The sequence below is a fragment of the Malus sylvestris genome, chromosome 3 (genome assembly GCF_916048215.2).
Source record: "Malus sylvestris chromosome 3, drMalSylv7.2, whole genome shotgun sequence".
Lineage (NCBI taxonomy): Eukaryota > Viridiplantae > Streptophyta > Magnoliopsida > Rosales > Rosaceae > Malus > Malus sylvestris.
Window position 1 is genome coordinate 22,610,523 of NC_062262.1, and position 18,947 is coordinate 22,629,469.

General features: G+C 38.7%; 1 long non-coding RNA gene and 1 other non-coding gene across 2 annotated transcripts; both read left to right on the forward strand.

The window, feature by feature from the left end:
• The first annotated feature begins 3,494 nt into the window (after positions 1-3,494).
• LOC126615063 (uncharacterized) lies at positions 3,495-4,439 on the forward strand. The gene is made up of 3 exons (XR_007620628.1): positions 3,495-3,979; positions 4,073-4,176; positions 4,271-4,439. It is a non-coding gene; the product is annotated as an uncharacterized LOC126615063 (long non-coding RNA).
• Positions 4,440-7,439: 3,000 nt separating this feature from the next.
• Positions 7,440-7,544, forward strand: LOC126617519 (small nucleolar RNA R71). Its single transcript, XR_007621396.1, has one exon. It is a non-coding gene; the product is annotated as a small nucleolar RNA R71 (small nucleolar RNA).
• The last annotated feature ends 11,403 nt before the right edge of the window (positions 7,545-18,947 follow it).

Below are 18,947 nucleotides of genomic sequence, written 5' to 3' on the forward strand. Positions count from 1 at the left end.
TCCCTAAATTCATTAAAAATTGCTAATTTCATCCCTACTATTATATTCAAAGCTATTTTTAGGGGTGGGCACGGTCCAATTCGGCCCGATTCCACTCTCAAAATAGAACTGGAACCGTAAAATTTCAACGGTTCGGTTCGGTTCGGTGCAGTTCTGCTTAAATTTATTCCTAAAACCGTACGGTTCGGTTCATGACGGTTCCTGTTCGGTTCATGCCGGTTTACGGTTCTAACCAAAATTATATATATGTTTGTTCTAATTCTCTACTTCTAATACCAAACACATATTTCAACCACAAATTCAAGTAAATTTGAGTTTCCACTACTAGATCTACAAGATTTGTGACCAGAATAAAGAAAGTGTGCATATAAATATGCATCAAAAGATAGAAAGGCTCATAACAAGACCAAAGTGTAGATCTTAAACTAAAACTAAAATGTGCATAATGCATAATATACTGGAAAAGAATGGAGAAAAATAATGTAGGGGGAGAAAAGTGATAAAACAACAAAGGAGGGGGAGAGAAGTGAAGAAAAATATTGGGCTTATGCATATGGTCTTCTTGGAAAAATGTCTTATTTATATAAAAATAATAATAAAACAATAATTTATATTAAAAGCAGTTCGGTCCAGTTCCTCGGGTTCTTAATATTTCCAAACCGGAACCGGAACTGTTTGAAATGGTTTGGTTCAGTTTTTGTTCCGGTTTTGACTTTTTTGGTCAACGTGGTTTGATAGGATTTTTACTACTTATGTGAACAGGCTTAAATCTCCTATTTTACTTGCAAGAATCACAAGGTTATTGTAGTATAAACGGATTTTGCAAGGTCATCTCCACAGGGATTATTAAACAATTCGAACTAATCAGATTCCATTTAATTATTGTAAAATAGAAATTGAAGTGATTGATTTTATAACCTAATTAAAATAAAAACGAATTTAATGAATTAAAATAAACAATCTGCAATATTAGGACTAGAGAGAAGAAAACAGTTTTGAGAAAATCAAATTAAGAAAGCACTAGGGTTCTACCATCACCTAGCAATCCTATGAATTTTTACCAATTACTTATGATCTACACATGCCACTTTGAAGGTTAGATTTTCCTAATTCATATTCTACTTGGAACCTCCAACATAGAACGTATATCTAACATGCAACCCGTCCGGACGTTCGGATCAAATATGAACATGAAAGACTCATTATGCTTTATGAAAATCCTTTGAAAAACCATGCAATCCTTAAGACGTGATATTCATCTTAAGAGAAATTACAATTATTAATCACAAGAAGCCAGCGTCAATTTCAGGGAACCTTTCGACCAAAATTGCATCAAATTACTTTTCTAAAGATCCTAATGGTGATCAGGCATTAAGACAATTAGATAGTTTTTATCCCGGTGATTAACAATTCAAAATATGCATGCAATCAATCATAAGCAATTAAATAAAAATCACATATTCATGCTAAGGCTCAAGGCTTCGCCCTAGCAAAAGAAATTAGTTCTGCATATTCATAATTGAAATCATAGAAATATCTCTAAGAAAAGGATTGAAAACACCTTCAAGTAGAAAATCTTCAAAACCCTAGCACTTCTCTCTGTCTCCAATATTGCGTAAAATAAAGCGTATCTAAAACTGTAGACGGCCAAGCAATATATTTGCTAAGCCCCCACACAAACCCTAGCAAACTCAAATTAATAAAAAAACCCTAAATAAAAATAGTAAAATTCGTCTAAAATCTGAACAGCCACGTTTTGGCCCATAAGCTGCTCCAAAACTGGCCCAATATAGCTGGATTTGATGTTTGGAATATTCTGAACACTTTTCCAGAAGGCCACGAACCCATCCGAGGTCATCTTGGGCTCCAAAAACGTCATTTAAGCCCAAAAACGTCATTTTCCAGCACTGCGCACTGCTTCTTTATTTCATCTCCAGAAAATAACCGCTTGGTGAAAAAAATCCCAAATTTTGATACGATCAAGCTAAGTGACTCACGAACGTCCTCCAACTGGAATTACTCCAAAATTCGTCCATTTGGTCCTGTTTTGCTCTAGAGGAAGTCGAAAGTCCTATATTGAAAATACAATTCAAAGTATCAAAATTCTTCCAATATATTAACCAAAATATACTAAGATTAGAGTAAAATATATAATATAAAATCTACTCATCAAATACCCCCAAACTTAGCTTTTTGGTTGTCCTCAAGCAAAATAAGACTCAAACAAAAATAAAAACTTAACAAACTAACTAGTTAAAATTAACTGACAAAAATTTTCACCTTCAAAGTTGCAATCCATAGCAAATTTTAAAAACTAGAACATTTTTTCAAAAGTTCCAACCAATCCCACCACAGAGTCTAAACCATTTAGAATCAATTAGAAAAGAATTCACAAACTTCCTTTGGTGTAAAGTGAACCAACATAATTAAGGAGACTCGACTAAAACCCTTACCTCTCGTCCTTATTTATTTCACACATACTAACTTTAAATATAACTCTCTTTCTCTTTTTTTTTTATTTTTTTTTCTTTTTCACTTTTTATTTTTTTCATATATAACATTTTTTTTTTTTCAGTAACAGTAGTGGTCGTGCAATGTCGGTTTACTTAAGCTTTCGATCCAACCCATGTAGCGAGCTTTAGGTCAATGACTCCCAAACCACTAGGGCTTTAGGGCACTAGGTGTAGAACACCCCTAAGGATTTATTAACCCGAGCTGAAAAGGCTACGAAACCAACTAACCACCCTGCCTCATGCCAAAACTCTACCGTTTGACGCGAGAATCACTGCTGATTAGGCAGGACTGGCCCGGTTACTAGGCAGAACCTCGGGTGAGACAATTATTACTTTTTTTTTTTCACACTAATAACTGACTTTACTTAAAACAAAAATTAAAAATTAAAAATAAACTTAGACTAAAAACAAGTGTTTCAATCTCACTCCCCACAAACCATGTTGGTGTGATGTGCAAAGTTTAAAGTATAATTCATGAATTAGTGTCTAAGCAACGATAAATAGAAAAGACTCTACTATGGGATTAATCTTTACCATGTCCATTTGTTCCAACGTTTAAAATAATCTATAGATATTAACTTAAAAAGAATGAAAATTTTTAACCGACACAATAATAAAAACTAAAATTTACTTTCCCATCCCCAAACTTATTTCACGCTTTGTCCTCAAGGTGTGGAAAATAAGAAGAAAACTAAAAGAACAAAAGAATAAAACATAAAAACTCTAGTGGACACTTTTAAAAAAAAAACGACACACACTATAAGATGAAAAAGATAAATAAAATAATAATAAAAACAATAAGAAAATAAAATAAAAGAAAAGAAAAGAAAAGAAAATAACAAACAAAACAAAAATCAAAGATAGAAGACCACCTGGCTTTTTGAAAATGACGTTGGCTGATGGATAAAGGAGTGGTCAAATAAAAACCACGTTTTGCCCATGCAGTGGTCAAATAAAAGCCACGCCACCTGCAACTAAAGTGGCGTGCAGATTATTTTTTTTTTGTTTTTCTGTCTCTGTCAGTCATTAACCCCAGAGCCCAAACGGCTCTCTCCCTTCTTTAATGCAAACCGAGTCAATTTAGTAGAGATGTGAATACTCCAGCTTTGAACACGTGGCAAGCATCACGACATGGAGCTCCATAGGGTTCCAAATTAAGGGTGAAGATCAATCCAACATGCCCATTGTCCTCTCTCTAGAAAATCTGAAAAGGTTTTTTTATCTCTCTATTTTCTTCTCTCATTTCCCCATATCTCTGCTCTCTCTCCTTCATTACTCCAAAAAAAAATGCAAAAACCTTCTCCCTTCCATTTAGTTTCTTTTTCGCATTTCTCTCGGATCCCATCCATGGTGGAGCGACACAGGCATGTCTGATTCCTCTATAATAGTGCTCTGGTCCGCAACACTGAGACCCAAACGAGCAGATCTAAAACACTTCGTCTAAAAAAAAAATCCTCCCTTTGCAGGTAAAAACTAAGCTATGCCATTTCTGCTAACTTCATCACCAAGAGTAACATGAAAATGTTTGTGACTGATGCATTTGATTGTGTATGTCTCAGTTTCCTCGCAGATTGATGCATCCGTAGCCGTCCATAACCCAACAACAACACACCGCCGTGAGTACCCCGCCGTGGTGGAAAATCGAAAAAACGGAAACCCAAAGGTAAAATCATCCTCCAATCTTGTGGTTGCAGTGTACAATTTATTTGTTGGAGAGATCTGGAACAAACACTAACACCTGCATGTGGTTTTATCAGTGTGGAGAGCCCTAATGGTTTCAAATCCGAGACAACAACACAAGAACACCCCCGGAGTCAGCAGCTCAGCTCAACCAAGGATCTGCAAATGTTGAGGTAAAACCCGTAACCCTTTTTATTGATGGACTATGATCTGATACTTGAAAAATAACCCCTACTGTGACTGAAAAATAACACTCAAATCCAGCATACACCCGTGAGAAAACAAGCTTAAGCTGCCGGGCTAATAGTCCCAGAAAGCAAAATCAACAGCAACTGTCGCGGCCTCTGTATGTCATATAGGTACAGATCTCGTTCGTCTGCTTTTGCTAAGCTCAACATTTACAAGTTCAACAACAGTTCATTTGAATGCCATATGTAACCTGTATGTACTCATGTTGTTGGTCTTTATGTAGGGGTATACGGATCCATGATAGAGCCAAGGACACAGAAGTAAACACACATGAGCAACGGAGGAAAACAGCACAGGCCGCATGACCCAGATCGATGCATCTGGGAGGTAAAATTCGAATCCCTGCAAGTGTAGTTGTTGTAGATCTTGTAATAATATCTGTACTCAGTTCTGTGGTGTATGGATCTGTGATTTAATTGTGCTTCCTCCATGCATCGCAAAACTGAGCTGCAGAAATTAACTGCTCTAAAGTCTGTTTATGTGCTGGATCTGCAACAATCACCCCCAAACTTGCATCTGTGTATGGCTCTCTTATGTTGACTATTTTAAATTTCCAACATAGTGTAGATGTGGTTGATGTGAACGTTAGATTTGCTGCTGGGTGCAGGATTCCAGCATAGGACGCTCTTTATTTTCCACGTTCGCAACCTGCAATTAACCAATATGCGTCAAAAAATTAAAATAAAATCAAATAAACTGGGTAAATAAAATCAATATGCAATCTTCCATTTTTTTCAAAATTTTTTTATTTTTTTTATTTTTTTATTTTATTTTTTTATATATAATTTTTTTTATGTATGGTTTTTTTTTTATATTAAAGAGGAAATCAAACGAAAATTAGAATTAGGAAAGAGTTTAGAAAAAATTGGGTTGCCTCCCAATAAGCGCTTTATTTTAAGTCTGTAGCTAGACGTTGCGGAAGTTCGGTGGCTAGATCATTGGTGCCTTCAGAGTCAAAGACTCGTCTACACCAAATTTCTCTATGCATGGTTTTAGTTGATTTTTGGTCACCTTCAATGAGAAATCTGTGCCCTTAGCCTTGATGTCCACATTACCATTCTGAAAAACTTTTGTAACCAGAAAAGGGCCTTTCCATCGAGACTCTTGTTTCCCTGGAAATGACTTGAAATCTAAACTTAATAACCACACTTTTTTACCAGGCTGTATTTTCTTAAAATTTGGGCTGCATGGCAAATTTTCATGTTTTTTCATAGTGTCAATTGGCTGGTCTTCATGTATCACCCTTTGCTGCTGTGGTTTAGGACTTGAACAATCACGAGTTAAATTCGGGGGCTTTATGGACAGATGGTCAGTTGATGATCTGTTCATAAACTTAGCACTTGGTAAACCATCCAGTGCATCAACACGCATGCATTCTTGCTTGTCACCTGAATGTATGCTTGCTTCAAACAACTTGAAAACAACAGTTTGATCTTCAACCCGGAATGTTAATGTTCCGGCTTCAACGTCAATAAGAGTTCGGGCTGTTGCCAGAAATGGGCGACCCAAAATAATGGGAGTGGTCAAATCCTCATCCATGTTCAACACCATAAAATCAGCCGGTAAATATAAATCGTCAACCTTCACAATAACATCTTCAATGACTCCTCTAGGGTAGGTAATGGAACGGTCAGCCAATTGAATAATACTGGAGGTTGGCTTCAGCTCCCCTTCACCTAAACGTTTGAAAACAGAATATGGCATTAAGTTTACACTAGCACCTAAATCAATTAAAGCACTACTAAAATCACAATTTCCAATGGTGCAAGAGATAGTAAAACTCCCTGGATCTTTTTTCTTTGGAGGCAATTTATGTAATAAGACCGCACTGCATTGTTCTGTAAGAATCACTTTCTCAAAATCAACAAGCTTCTTTTTCTTTGTGCAAACATCCTTCAAAAACTTGGCATAAGACGGAATGTTCTTGATGGCATCAATTAACGGTAGATTAATTTGAACTTTAGCCAAAGTTTTCATAAAATCTGTTAACTGTTGATCTTTAGCTTTAGGTCTCAACCTTTCTGGATACGACATAGGGGGTTTGTAAACATGTTCTGCAGTTTTTGTAGAAGCTTCTGCAGTATTTTCGGATCTGTCTTGGGACTGCCGAGAATCTGCAGAAATTTCAGAATCTGCAAAAATTGCAGATTTAGTTTGGTGTAGTTCTGCTGCCTGTGAATTCCCAACAGAATTTTCATGTTTGTTGTTGTAACTTTTGCCAGACCGTAGAGTCCGTATAGCATTGCATTCTTCTCGTCCTCTTGGATTAGGTACTGTTTGACTAGGAAATGTACCCGGAGCTCTTTCTGAAACCTGTAAAGCAATCTGTCCCATTTGTTTTTCTATGTTTTTCACTGCTGCATGTAGATTTTGAATTTCTTGAGTGGTAGTATTTGCCAGTTTTTCAATTGCAACCTCCCAAGCAGCCTTAAGTGCAGCAGGTTGCTGTACCTGCTGTTGAAATTGAGGCCTAGTGTGCTGTTCCTTATCCCACCTTAGATTAGGATGATCTCTCCAACCGGGGTTGTAGAAATTAGAATATGGGTCATATCTGGGCCGCTGGAAATTGTTAAATGAATTAACCTGCTCCGCTGTAAACTCCGGATAAGTATCTTTATGTGGACAGCTCAAGAAATCATGATTTGTCAAGCTGCAAATGCTGCAGGCAGCTTGTAAAGGCTGCTGTACAGCAACCTGAGAACCTGGCATTCTTTGTAATAACATGTCAAATTTTGCATCAAATCTTTCAAGCTTTTTCTCCATTTTTTCAATTTGTGCCGACACGTATGGTGAACCATTTGACATCTCAAAAACAGACCTAGATTGTGGCTGCTCAACTGCCCACTGCTGAGTATCTTCTGCCATTTTTTCAAATAACAATCAACCCTCTTGTGCATTTTTGTTTTTGTGCGTACCTCCGCATGAAGCGTTGACAAGAGTTTTTGTAGTCATATTCAACCCTCTGAAAAATATGTGCATTTGATCAGTAGTGTTGATACCCGAATGTGGACATTTTCTAATCAACTCCTTAAACCGTTCCCATGCCTCATGAAACTCCTCATTTGGTTTTTGGGCAAAAGATAAAATCTGAGTTCTCATGTCAAGAGTTTTAGAAGCCGGATAATACTTGTTTAGAAATTTTACACTGAGTTGGGCCCAAGTTGTAATGCTTTCAGATGGGAGTGTGAGGAGCCATCAACGTGCCTGATCTTTTAGAGTGTATGGAAACAACCGCAGCTTAATAGATTCGGCTGAAAATCCCCTCACCAAAATGTTTTTGCATCCCTTTAAAAATTCTGCAATATGCATGTTAGGATCATCAGATGATAACCCATGAAACGTAGGTAGAATATTCAACATGTGATGTTTTATTTCAAATGCTGTCCCTTCCTCCACTGCCGGATATGTAATGCAACTGGGTATATTTGTTGTATGGGCTGTCAGTGAATCACCCAGGGGCAGACCTGCCTCTGGAATTACAAACGCCATTTTTTTTTTGTTGTGCAGGTCAAAGACTGATTTCAGAAACGTCTCCTGCAGAGGACGAACCCGCTGCAAATTTTGCTCTCTGCGTTTTCTCCTTAAATGCTGCTCAAATTCTGGATCAAGTGGTATCAATTTCTGCACTGTTGAACGGGTGCTGACCATGCACAGATTTCTGAAATCTGTACTGTTGTACTGTTGTAATCTGTAAAAATAAAAAAAAACGAAAATTAAATATTTTTTTTATATGTATAAACAGCAATAACTAATTGAAAATCTGATTCGTAGGGATTATTTTAAATAATCCCCGGTAACGGCGCCATTTTCTTGATAGGATTTTTACTACTTATGTGAACAGGCTTAAATCTCCTATTTTACTTGCAAGAATCACAAGGTTATTGTAGTATAAACGGATTTCGCAAGGTCATCTCCACAGGGATTATTAAATAATTCGAACTAATCAGATTTCATTTAATTATTGTAAAATAGAAATTGAAGTGATTGATTTTATAACCTAATTAAAATAAAAACGAATTTAATGAATTAAAATAAACAATCTGCAATATTAGGACTAGAGAGAAGAAAACAGTTTTGAGAAAATCAAATTAAGAAAGCACTAGGGTTCTACCATCACCCAGCAATCCTATGAATTTTTACCAATTACTTATGATCTACACATGCCACTTTGAAGGTTAGATTTTCCTAATTCATATTCTACTTGGAACCTCCAACATAGAACGTATATCTAACATGCAACCCGTCCGGACGTTCGGATCAAATATGAACATGAAAGACTCATTATGCTTTATGAAAATCCTTTGAAAAACCATGCAATCCTTAAGACGTGATATTCATCTTAAGAGAAATTACAATTATTAATCACAAGAAGCCAGCGTCAATTTCAGGGAACCTTCCGACCAAAATTGCATCAAATTACTTTTCTAAAGATCCTAATGGTGATCAGGCATTAAGACAATTAGATAGTTTTTATCCCGGTGATTAACAATTCAAAATATGCATGCAATCAATCATAAGCAATTAAATAAAAATCACATATTCATGCTAAGGCTCAAGGCTTCGCCCTAGCAAAAGAAATTAGTTCTGCATATTCATAATTGAAATCATAGTAATATCTCTAAGAAAAGGATTGAAAACACCTTCAAGTAGAAAATCTTCAAAACCCTAGCACTTCTCTCTGTCTCCAATATTGCGTAAAATAAAGCGTATCTAAAACTGTAGACGGCCAAGCAATATATTTGCTAAGCCCCCACACAAACCCTAGCAAACTCAAATTAATAAAAAAACCCTAAATAAAAATAGTAAAATTCATCTAAAATCTGAACAGCCACGTTTTGGCCCATAAGCTGCTCCAAAACTGGCCCAATATAGCTGGATTTGATGTTTGGAATATTCTGAACACTTTTCCAGAAGGCCACGAATCCATCCGAGGTCATCTTGGGCTCCAAAAACGTCATTTAAGCCCAAAAACGTCATTTTCCAGCACTGCGCACTGCTTCTTTATTTCATCGCCAGAAAATAACCGCTTGGTGAAAAAAATCCCAAATTTTGATACGATCAAGCTAAGTGACTCACGAACGTCCTCCAACTGGAATTACTCCAAAATTCGTCCATTTGGTCCTGTTTTGCTCTAGAGGAAGTCGAAAGTCATATATTGAAAATACAATTCAAAGTATCAAAATTCTTCCAATATATTAACCAAAATATACTAAGATTAGGGTAAAATATATAATATAAAATCTACTCATCATGGTTTTTTACGGTTTTTTTTTGTCACGGTTCAATTCGGTTTGATGGTTTTTTTGCCCACCCCTAGCTGTTTTATCCAATTTTTTGTTAACTTAAGTCATTTGACACACTTTAGAGTGTAATACCACCATTTTCTTACCTATAAGCCCTTAATATTTTATATAGGTTGCGAATCTAACATCTAATTTACCCTCTAAAGTTAACTCTATATACTATTTCTTTATGAAAAATTACCAATATACCCTCCAATGTATATCACATGCAAGTAACGGGATATAAATTGACATAAAATTGAATATAGTAGCTTTGAATCTAATATTAGGGATATTGGTAGATTTTTATAATTCAATGATTGATTTTTCTGAAAAAATAATTTAGTGACCTAATTTTCACTAAGGTAATAATTCAGGAACTAAATTGGCAGTCCACCCTTTCCTTTACTTTGAATCAAAGATTAAAACTTTCTTGCATTCTTCAAGCTATAAGATTCGATGTAGTTCCAAGCCTTAAAAGTACTCTCTACAAGAAAAAGAGGCAATAGCAACAGAGTAAGTGTGGCGCTGTTACTAGGTAGCTATTGCTAAAAGTGTGACTGTGAACACGGAAAATTCCTGAAACGAAAGAGACAAGAACAACGTGCACAAACAAATATTTGTATTTGATGATTTTGGGTTACAATCTCTCTTAAATTTGATCCTCTGATTCAATCTCCGTAAGGTGTGTATTTGTGGATGTGCGATTGATCCAAAGGGCCGTTGGGCTTGATCTAAGGATGAACGTTCTTCAAGGGCCGTGGACTTGATCTTGAAGGTGGATTTGAGCGGATCTTCAAAGGGGCTTTTGGGCTTGATCTTTGAAGAACAGTGATGAACGGATCTCCAAGGGCTTTTGGGCTTGATCTAGAAGAACGGTTGGACGTGTGGATTTGTTGATGTTATTGATCCAAGGGGCCGTCGGGGCTTGATCTTAAAAGAACGATGAACGAAGAACACTTTCTTCAAGGGCCCTCGGGGCTTGATCTTGAAGGTGGATGATTGTTGATCCAAGGGGCCGTCGAGGCTTGATCTTGGAAGAATGATGAACGAAGAACGAAGAACGAATAACACTTTCTTCAAGGGCCGTCGGGGCTTGATCTTGAAGGAGGATTTGATGAAGAACGAAAAGGGTTTTCTTGATCCTTCGGGATTTGCTTGAGAGCTTCGGAGTTTCAAGGTGTAATATGAATTCCTTTACCCAAATGAATGAATTAGCCTTCTCTTTATAGAAATTTCCAAGGCCTAATTTTGAATATAATATTCCAGATGAAATAAGTCGTTTCTGCCAGGTGTTGACACGTGTCCTGTTTGATGACTTTTCCAACTTATTTCGATTTTTTGTTTAGACACACGCTACGTGTAAAATTTATGTAATACATGAACGTTGAAACTTTGATTTATCGGTCAACATTTATTTACCGAAATTTCGATGTCTACAAATGCCCTCACTTCAAGGCGCGTCGTATACATGTGCTTGTCACCTGTAGGAGATGCGTTTTGAAGTCCCTTAATGTAGATGTCGATCCAAGGGCCGTCGAGGCTTGATCTTGAATTGGGCTGGAGATTTCTTCAAGGGCCGTTGAGGCTTGATCTTGAATTGGGTTGGAGATTTCTTCAAGGGCCATCGAGGCTTGATCTTGAAGGTTGAAATTGGACCACAAGGAGCTTCATGTGGTAGATGATCTTTGGCTTTGGTAGTGGATGAATCGGCACGTATTTTGTTGCGCTTGTTGACTTTCCACAGCTTTGATCTTGAACTGGGTTGGAGGATTTTCTGGATTCCTCCAATTGTTGATTTTCCACAGCTTATTCTTGAACTGGATTTGATTCAAATATGGTGGACGCTTGATCTTGAATCGGACTTGTGATTTCCTCAAGGGCCATCGATGCTTGATCTTGAATTTGGCCGGAAACTTCTTCAAAGGCCGTTGAGGCTTGATTCTTGAAGGTTGACTCGAACACATGGCAAGCAGGCACGAGGTGAAGGTGACGGCTTGTTGCTTTGTTCAATCTTTCTAATTCACACCTGAGTAGTTTGGTCAACGGTATGATCTTCAAGATTGATGGGTTCTTCTTCCAGTTGGTGACTTGATCTTTAAGGATTTGATCCAAGGGTGGTGAAACGGCACATGCAGCCCACAACGCCTAGCAAGTCGACCCAAGAATTTGAGGGTCAAAACGAGTCCTCCACCCAGAGTGATTGCAAACCTGATGATATGAGATACTTTTGATTTTGAAGAAGTAGCGGATGAATCGGCACGTGCTTTGTTGTGCTTGTCTCCACATGCTTCAATGTATCATTTTCCCTTGTCTTATCTATTCTTCTGGCAGAATGTAGCATCTTCTCGAGTTCTTCAACTCAGACTCCTTCTGCTGAGCTGACTGTGCAGGCTGCATTCTTCTCTGCTTGTTTCTTCAGGCAGATGTGGCAGCTTCTTGAGTTCCTCAGCTCGGACTCCTTCTGCTGAGCTGACTGTGAAGACTGCATTCTTCTCTGCTTGTTTCTTCTGCACGTTGTCTCCACATGCTGCAATGTATCATTTTCACTTGCCTTATCTGTTCTCCAGGAAAATGTGGCATCCGAGTTTAAGTGGAGGTTCCGGCATATTGTTTTCTTTATCCTTGTCTTTGTAGGTAAGAACAAGGACAAAGGAAAGGACAGGGAGAACGCATGATATGAGATACTCTTGCTTTCTACCCTGGTGATATGAGATACTTTTGCTTTGGTGTCATTTGTTTGCAGAGGTACCCCAAGGAATAAGAAACACTGAGTGACTCAAGAGGCTTTGTTGGGAAGGCATTCTCGGAGATGAAGAAAGGTTATGTATGTCTGCCTTGCTATGGAGGGTGAAGGTGGACAGTTATAGGAAATTCTTTAGTACCTGTAGAAGTACTATTCTTTTACTCGTGTCGACAACCAATGCGTGATTGATCAGTATGGCTTCACGTGCTTTCTTCTTTATCAGAAATCTTCGACAAATTGTCCGTAATTTTCGTCAAGCTGAGTGTGCATGTGACAGGTGTTGACGAGGCTGAAAAAGACTGGCGCCTCTTCGATATCTGGGATCGGCGCTACGACAAATTGCCCGTGATTTCCGCAAAGCTGAGTTTGCGCGTGACTGGTGCTGACGAGGCTGAAAAAGACTGGCGCCTCTTCGATATCTGGGATCGGCGCTTCGACAACTTGCCCGTGATTTCCGCAAAGCTGAATTTACGCGTGACGGGTGCTGACGCGTCTGGAAAAGCAAAATGCTTCTCCGATTTCTGAGCTTGCCTCTTCGATTTTTGAATTGGCCTTTTCGAATTCTGAGCTCGCCTCTTCCATCTCTGAAATCCCGTCGAGTGTTGATTTTTTATAGAGGCACGCAGTTCGTTTCAAAGCTCACTTGAATTTTCGCTTGTAGAAACTCCCTTTGTGCACTTCTAAGATCTTGATTTTGTCCAACTTCTTATTTCTTCAACACCTTTGAAAATGTTTGGACCCTCCGACCGTCGTTTTGATTTGAATCTTGGTGAAGAGGCAGTCCCGCTTTCTCTAGACAACATATGGCGCCCATCTTTCATATCCCCTACTGGTCCTCTTACCGTTGGGGATTCGATGATGAAGAATGATATGACCGCTGCGGTGGTGGCCAGGAACCTTGTCACTCCCAAAGATAACAGACTACTTTCCAAACGGTCTGATGAGTTGGCTGTTAAGGATTCTCTAGCTCTTAGTGTGCAATGTGCAGGTTCTGTGTCTAATATGGCCCAACGCCTATTTGCTCGAACCCTTCAAGTTGAATCATTTGCGGCTGAGGTGATGAGTCTCAAACAGGAGATTAGAGGGCTTAAGCATGAGAATAAACAGTTGCACAAGCTCGCACATAACTATGCTACAACCATGAAGAGGAAGATTAGCCAGATGCAGGAATCTGACGATCAGATTTTACTTGATCATCAGAGGTTGGTGGGTTTGTTCCAACAGCATTTGCCTTCGTCTTCTGGGGCTGTACCGCGTAATGAAGCTCCAAATGATCAACCTTTGGTGCATTTTCCTTCTGGGGTTCCGCCGAGTGATGATGCTCTGAATAATCACCCTCTGGTGCCTCTCCGATTTGGGGTTCCGCCGAGTACTGAGGCGCCACCTAATCAATGAAAGCTTTTGTTTGTTTGCACTTTTTTTTTTTTTTTATGTAAATGTTCCGTCTATAATTTTTCCAGAGAAATCGATGAAATGGACTTTATTTCTCTCAATGCATTTGTTTTTTTTTTTTCATGTGGTGCAATCCGCAACATCTTTTTTTTTTTTTAATTTATATTTATTTATTTTTTTATTTTTTATTTTTTTTCTTTTCAGATGGTGCAATCCGCAACATCTTTTTTTTTTTTTTATATTTATATTTTTATTTATATTTATATTTATATTTTTTTATTATTATATATTTTTTTTTCTTTTCAGATGGTGCAATCCGCACCATCCCCCTTTTTTTTATATTATTTTTTTTATTATTTTTTTTTCTTTTATGGTGCAATCCGCACCATCCCCCCCTTTTTTTTTATTATTATTATTTTTTTCTTTTCAATGGTGCAATCCGCACCATCCCCTTTTTATTTATTTATTATTTATTTATTTTATTTTATTTTATATATATATATATTTTATATTATTTTATTATATTTTTTTTTTCAGATGGTGCAATCCGCATCATCCCCTTTTTTTTTCTTTTTTTTTTAATTTATTTATATTTATATATATATATTTTTTTTTTATTATTTTTTTTTTCTTTTCAGATGGTGCAATCCGCACCATCCCCCTTTTTTTCTTTATATTATTATTTTTATTATTATAATTTTTTTCTTTTCAATGGTGCAATCCGCACCATCCCCTTTTTAGTTATTTATTATTTTTTTTATTTTATTTTATTTTATATATATATATATATTATATTTTTTTATTATATTTTTTTTTCCTTTTAGATGGTGCAATCCGCACCATCTTTTTTTTTTTTTTTTTTTTTTTAATCATCACCCTCTCTTCTTTTTTTCCTATAAATACCCCCATAGGTTGCTTGGCAATGGGCAGAAGATTGAGCAGAGGGAGGATGCAGACGGGTGAAATCGTGGTGCAGTAACAGCAAGCTTTTAGGTTTTTTTTTTTTTTTTTTTTGGACCTCATATATATATATACATATATATATATATATATAATCTGTTTATGATGCTAGAATATATATATATATATAATATGTTTATGATGCTAGAATATATATACATTCCTTCAATCGTCCCATCACCATCATTGTGTACACATTATATATATTTGTATATGGAACTTGGTTGCCGTGTCTTATATATATATATATATATATATATATATGCGCACACACACCCATATACGCACACACATATAATACCATATAATGTGTCTATTTTTATACACAGTGTGTTTGTGCCCTCACTGATGGATTTTTTTGCTACTGTAACGTGTTTTGAAGAACTCCGCCGTGTAAGTTTATCTTACATTGCCGGTCCCAAGCCCGGATAAAGGAGGAGGGGGAGGGCGTCAGGTAGTCGACAGCCGGCACTCCATGATCACGTCGAATCTTTATGAAAATGAATCCAGAACGAAATCGCGCTAAAGCTAGGGCGTCACCCGTAAGTGGCGCGCTGTGTGGCCCGAGCACAGTGATAAGTGAGCAAGGGTCGCTGTATTTCCATTGGCACCCGGATGCAGTGTTAAATAAGCAAGGGGGCTATAGAAACTTCTTTTCGAACGACTCCACTCAAAGTTGTTTGGGAGCATATGCTCCTATCAACTTTACACGGGACACACAAAAGAAGTACTTTGATCCTATTAGACGGGGAAGGGTGAAGAAGCTAGGACAGAAGGGTAGAGTTCAAGATAGCAAAATGCGTTTAGGAACGTGGAATATAGGAACCTTGACGGGAAAATCTATGGAAGTAGTAGAAGTTATGGTGAGGAGAATGATAAATATTATGTGCCTACAAGAAACTAAGTGGGTTGGTCGTAAGGCAAAGGATCTAGAAAACTCAGGGTTTAAACTATGGTATTCGGGCACAAATAGAACGAGAAACGGTGTTGGCATCATCGTGGACAAGACCTTGACACAAGATGTTGTAGATGTCAAGAGGGTAGGAGATAGAATCATGGCAATCAAGATTGTAATAGGACAAGAACTTATCAATGTGATTAGTGCGTACGCACCTCAAGTAGGGTTGGATACGAGTTCGAAGGAGAAATTTTGGGAAGACCTTGGAGACTTGGTGCAAGGAATTGCTCAGACGGAGGAGTTATTTATAGGAGGAGATTTAAATGGACACGTGGGCAGGGAGACAGGCAACTATGGAGGTTTTCTTGGTGGCCATGGTTTTGGGGAGAGAAATGAGGATGGGGAAGCTATCTTGGATTTTGCAATGGCATATGATCTCTTCTTAGCCAATACCTTCTTTAAGAAGAGAGAAGAACATGTGATCACCTACAAGAGTGGGTCGTCAAAAACACAAATAGATTTTCTTCTAATGAGGAAAGGGGATTGTATAACTTGTAAGGATTGCAAAGTTATACCAGGAGAGAGCGTGGCTAATCAACATCGCTTGTTGGTGATGGATGTACATATCAAAAGAGTGAGAACCCACAAATCTCTGATGATCAAGTAAAACCTGACCATCAGATTGCTTCATCTGGTCAAGCTTCCTCTTCATGTTTGTAGCATAGTCATGTGCGAGCCGGTGCAACTGTTTATTCTCATGCTTGAGCCCTCTAATCTCCTGTTTGAGACTCATCACTTCAGCCGCCAATGATTCAACTTGGCGGGTTCGAGCAAATAGGCGTTGGGCCATATTAGACACAGAACCTGCACACTGAACACTGAGAGCCAGAGAATCCTTAACAGCCAACTCATCAGACCGTTTGGAAAGTAGTCTGTTATCTTTGGGAGTGAGAAGGTTCCTGGCCACTACCGCATCGGTCATATCATTCTTCATCACGGAATCCCCAAGGGTAAGAGGACCAGTAGGGGAGACGAAGGATGGGCGCCATATGTTGTCTGGAGAAGGCGAGGCTGCCTCTTCAACAAGGTTCAAGTCAAAACGACGGTCGGAGGGGCCAGACATTTTCAAAGGTGTTGAAGAGAGAAGAGGTCTGACAAATCAAGATCTTAGAAGTACAAGAATGGAGCTTCTACTGGTGGATATTCAAGTGTGCTTTGGAACTTAATGTCAGCCCCTATAAAAATCTGCACTCGACGAAGCTTCAGAAATCGAAGAGGCGCCTGCTCAGAAATCGAAAAGGCGTTTGCTTTCTCAAAAGCTGGGCTGCTCAAAGACCACGAGGGTCGATCTCAGAAATCGAAGAGGCGTTTGCTTTCCCAAAAGTTGGGCTGCTCAAAGACCACGAAGGCCGATCTCAGAAATCGAAGAGGCTTGCTTTCTCAAAAGCTGGGCTGCTCAGAGACCACGAGGGCCAATCTCAGAAATCGAAGAGGCATCTACTTTTCCAACCTTGTCAGCACCTGTCACACGCACACTCAGCTTTGCGGAAATTATGGGCATTCTGTCGAAGATTTCTGGCGAAGTAGAAAGCACATGAATCGTACTGTTCAATCACCCACTTCCCACACGCAACAGTAGCTCATGGGTACCACAGATAACTTTGCCAAAGTTCTTTGACAAAGTTGAGACACGTGAAGCTTGCAGCTCCCACTACATCGCTCTGACCAAGAAGGGTAAAAAAATAGCAAAGAAACAACACTAACAAAGTTTAGACACATAAATTTTGAAGGTCTAGCTACCATATTATTACCCACAAGGGTAAAGGAACAGTACCACTGCTGGATAATTGGAAAGTCCCGGTGTGTCAACCTCTGTGCTTCGTGGCAAGGTAGACTAGCAAACATGCCCAACCTTTACTCACATTCGAGAAAACACTCCCAACAAGATTGCTTGCTCCAAAATCGAAGAGGCACCGCCCTCCGAATCTCGAGAGCCAGACTCCCAACATGATTACTTTCTAAAAAATCGAAGAGAGGGTAAAGGAACAGTACCACTGTTGGATAATTGGAAAGTCCCTATGTGTCAATCTCTGTGCTTCGTGGCAAGGTAGACTAGCAAACATGCCCAACCTTTACTCATATTCGAGAAAACACTCCCAACAAGATTGCTTGCTCCAAAATCGAAGAGGCACCGCCCTCCGAATCTCGAGAGCCAGACTCTCAACATGATTACTTTCTCAAAAATGGAAGAGACACCGCTCTCCGAATCTCGAGAGCCAGACCCCCAGCAAGATTGCTTTCTCAAAAATCGAAGAGGCATCGTTCTCCGAATCTCGAGAGCCAGATCCCCGACAGGATTGCTTGTTCAAAAACCGAAAAGGCATCACTTTCCCAACTTCAAGAGCTGGATCTCCTTGGATGAAGCTTGTCTGTAATCTTCACACGCAACATCAGCTTTCCAGATACCACAGACCACTTTTTCAAAGTGCTCTGACAGAGTTAAAACATGTGAAGCTGGCAGCTCCCACTACCATGCTATGACCAAGCAGGGTAAAGGAATAACATTATTATTTGATGTTAGGGAGACTCCTATATATGTCGACCTCCATCCCCAACGGACAGGCAGACCTGCAAAAATGCTCAACCCTTCCTCTTATCTGAGAGGGCACTCCCAACGAAGCCTTTCGAAATATTCAGCTTTTTTTCCCCCCGATAACACCTCTGTAAACAAGCTATACTAGAGCAAGAATATCTCATATCATCAGGGTTAAAAGCAAGAGTATCCCATATCATGCTTTTTCCCTGTCTTTTCCTTTGGCCTTGTTCTTACCTGCAAGACAAGGAGAATGAGAGCAATCAGTCAGCACTTGGAATCAAGCTTCCAGCCAGGAACTGACTGCCTGGAACCCCTTACCTGATTACTTACCTGGCATTGCTCTCGAGTACTCATCTTCAACATCTTATGCTTCCAAGGAAGATACCGCATCTGCCTGAGGAACAGATAGGGCAAGTGAGAAGGATACAAGGAAGCATGTGGAGACAAGCGTAACAGCACACGTGCCGATACATCCACTACTCTGTCAAAAGCAAAAGTATCCCATATCAGCAGGGTCGAACGTACTCTAGATTTGATGGACTTGTTTTGACCCTCAAATTCTTCAGTCGGCCTTATACTCTGGAGGAAACCAGAAAACCCTCCAGCCCAGTTCAAGAATAAGCCTGTGGAA